Genomic DNA, 4,104 nt, shown 5'->3' with positions numbered 1-4,104 from the left:
GACCCTGACTCAAAATAAAATTTAAAAGGGGCTGAGGATGTAGTTCAGTGGTAGAGCACTTGCCTAACACATGTGAGGTCTTGGGTTCAATCTCTAAAACTGCAAAAAACAAAACAAAACAAAACTCAAAACATTACGTTAGCAATATTATTAATAAAAAGTAGCCTCTCTAAAGACAGAGACCCACATCTCTTTTGCTCACAGCTGCATTTTTAGTTCTGAGCAACATTCATAGCATATTATCACATTAATTGAATGTATTAATGAATTGATAAGTAACCATCTCCAAGTTATCTTTAAGGGTTTTCCTATATCACTTGCATTTTGTTTTGTTGATGAGTTGAAAAGTTATTTTTATCTTTTTAAAAAGCATAAGAATCTCTAAAAAAATAGTTGTTATTTTGAAAGGACAAGTTTGCTCTTTAAAACTTTTGCTTTCAGAGAGGCTTTGTTAGCTATGTGAAAGTTTTCTCCAGGTGCCAGCTGATGATCTGTATGCAAGGGTGAAGCAAAGACTCACTGTCACTGTCAGTCCCTATAACAAGCCCAAAATAGTTACAGAAGCTGCTGGGGCTGGGCACTTGCCATATTGTCACTTGCAGCCTCCAGATGGAAAGACCAGGAGACCTGGGAGGACAGAGGGCCTTTCTCTGCACCACCTGAGCACATCACAGGGATGAAAGGCTAAACCCCTGACTGCTCCTTGTCCGTCCTGCAGACACCCTAGGGATGTGAGAAACATCTTGCTTTGGAGAATCTTGTTTCTTTCTATTTAAGTTATAATTTTCATTTGAAAATACACCAGTGTTTGATTTAAATATTTTCATGTTTACATTTATTTTTGTTTGCATGTAGTTACATATTTAAAACCTCATTTGAGTATTTAATTTAGAGTAATATCAATTGGATAAAGGTATAATGAGTGCAGCAATCACCCTAAATTGACTTATTCTTTTTTGTTGTTGTTTATTTAAAATGTTTCAAAATTTTTTACTCAAGAAGTTCAGTTTTGTTGACAACAAAAGATTCTTTAGAGCCTGTGATAATAGATGCTATTTTCTCCCACTGAATCCATAAAAATATGTCAGCTGCTAGAAGGAATTTTAAAAAGTAGCAGACAAACTAAAGATCACAAAATTACCATATTACTAAGAAACCCAATAACCTGGTTCTGAATCAGATTGGCAGTGCCACCTAGTGATAACTACCTCCAATAAGAGCCGAAGGAACCAAAGTGAGACTTGGGAGACTAAGACATTCTACTCTTTGTTCAGTGACTTACATAGAATATAAAAATTATTTCTTACTATTTCAAGACTTTGGGCTTCTATAACTTTTCAAACATGGCAAAAATACAGCTTTCTGCAAAGGCCCCTTAGTGTTTAATTTTTAAAACATAACAGTAACATTGAAAACCATAGTTATAATTACAAAAAGATTACATGAATTTTTTTTTGGTAGCCCTAGCTCTCATTTCCAGTAAAACCTGGAATTATTAGTTAAATTGGATAAATTTATAATATAAATAGGGTAAGCAGATATGGATAAGCTAAAGTATGGCAAGAATGTGATCAGGTAATGATCTTGCCTCTTTCATACTTGTTAGTAAAGCAGTAATTTTGTGGTCCTTAGTTTGTCTGCTACTTCTTAAAATCCCTTCTAGCCGTAAACACATTTTTTATGGATTCAGTTGGAAAAAGAGACACTTATTTGGGAAAAAAGTGTCTTCTTCTTCATTCGTTTCATCTATGTAATAGGTAAATATATGGAGCCTTTGTGAAGTTTTCAGAATAATATATTTTAAAACTTAAACATTTGAAAATATTTAATCAATTCATATTTTACTTTTTTTTTTAAAGCTTACCAGCACACATTAGTTTAGGCTTTAGCAAGAATTATCCACCAGGCTAATTCTTTTTTGGTAATTCCAAGTCTCATATTGGAACTTATTAAAACTGGTTCATGAGTTGCTATACATTTGTTGTACCAAATCAATGTTATTTCCAGACATTGTAAATATTTATTCCATTATCTTTTTGTGTAGCTTTTTTTTCTAATAACAAAAGCAATGTGTGTTCATAATAAAATTCAGTTGTTAAAGTAATCATTCTCTAGAAACTTGAACCCTGAAAATAATCATTGCTGCCAGTGGTGTTTTATTTTCAGTTGCTGCATTTGTTAATGAATCTTTTCCCTTCTCAATGGTCTAGCAGTAGGGACACCCATCTTCATTTCCCTGTATGACACTTACTTCCAGGGAAGTTACTAGAATCCCATTAACATGGTCAGGACATTTGAGTTTTCTTTCTTAGTTTTAATGATTCTTTGTTCCTGTGCTCTTCGATTTCCTCAACATTTGATAATAACACTTGTTTGTGCAGTATATGCAGATTTTCTAGCATATTCGGGTATATATCAGCCCTACCAGAAAAATTGTAGAAAGCTTAGACTTTGCCCTAGTTAGTTAACATGTGGCTAAGCTGTGATTTTAGCCCCTTCTGATTACATATGTCCCCAGGACTTTAAATGCTGTGTTCTGACTTGTGAGTTCAGAATTGTATATGCAACTGTCTGGTCTTGTTTTGTTTTTAACATATCTTTCTTGGCATCTTAAATATGGCTTAGCAATAAAGAAATCGTCTATGTCCTTTGTGCCCTGTTTCTCCTAAGACTTCTCTGTTTTAGCTGAAGGCTACCCATTTGCTCAGGCAAAGCCTTGAGCTTGGCATCAGTCCATCAGCAAGTGCTGTTCTCACCACTTGTCCTCTGTCCACTTAACTCTTACCTAGGCTAGCATAATTGTTTCCCAACTGGATTTCCTGCTTCTCCTCTATCCCTTGTCCTCATTGCATGCCCTTCCATTATCTTGCTTTATCATTTCATTATATTTAAGAATAAATGATGCTACTTACTTATGGGTTTGTTATCTGATCCTCTTTCCTTCTGGAATGTAAGCTCTGCAAGGTAGAAACTTTATCTTGGCATTACTGAATCCCCCTGGCAACAGCAGGTTTCATATGGAATGAATGGGTGAATAAATGAACAAATGAATGCCTGAAGGGAAGAAATCTAGTGCTCTTTTAGTATTGAGAATTCAGGAAAAATTATTCCTTTACTGGTCTTCTCAACGATCTCTTGTGTATTATTGAAAGAGTTAAAAAGACTTTATTTAATACTGTATTCTTGAGATCAATAGAGTCTTATAATTAGAAATATGGAGTATCATTTGACTTTTGCTGCATGCAACTTGTACTCCCTGAGCTCTTTCTTGGAGGCTTTCTGCAGAAACCTGAAAAGAAAACCAATTATAGTGCTTTCTTGGAGGATCCTGACCCACCAAATGAGTAGGAAATTTTTGCTGGTGCAGAGAGACATTTAGTAAGTGCTTCCATAGTGACATTAAAAAAAAAAAGAACAGGAGAAATGAATTTTTTAAAAAATCTTTATTTGCTTTGGACTATGCTTCTTCCAGTAGGATTAATTTTGAATAAAGAGGAAATTGATATTGGACTGATTAATAAATTTTTAAAACTGGAAACTTAAAATGAATGTCTAATGATCCTGAAATACTATATTTAAAAAAAGTCAATGACTCTATTTAAAAACAAATAGAAAATAAAATCAGAAAAGGTTACAGAGAGATTGATTGTTCATTCTATATCTAGTATAATGGAAATTTCTTTCTGTATCAGCAAGATCTGGGTGTTGATTTAGTCTTGCCATTAGGTAGCCACATGTCCTTGGGCATATTGTTTCTGGAATCTAGACTTCTTTGTTGAAGGTTTAGGATGATCATGAGATGAATCTTGGGAAGAAATTCTTGCAAGTTTAATGCACAATACAAATCAAATATATTATCCTGATTATCCTTATATCACCATTCTGGTATGAGGATCCAGGTCTTCATTCTCTTGCTGTTTTTAACATTGGGATCCCAGAGCTCCAGTGGCTACAAAGAAGCCCAGATCTGAACCAAGGAATTCATAAAACACTGTAAATAGTTTTAAATGACTTGTGTGGGAAACGTGTGCCTCTTGTTTGGTTGACTGTTTATGTGTAGCTGAGATTAACAACAAAAACACTATATATAGCACCATTCATGAA

Source organism: Spermophilus citellus (assembly GCF_964194105.1).
Source record: "Spermophilus citellus genome assembly, chromosome: 6".
Taxonomy (NCBI): domain Eukaryota; kingdom Metazoa; phylum Chordata; class Mammalia; order Rodentia; family Sciuridae; genus Spermophilus; species Spermophilus citellus.
The sequence above is the reverse complement of the archived record's forward strand: the minus strand, read 5'-3'. Positions refer to the sequence as shown.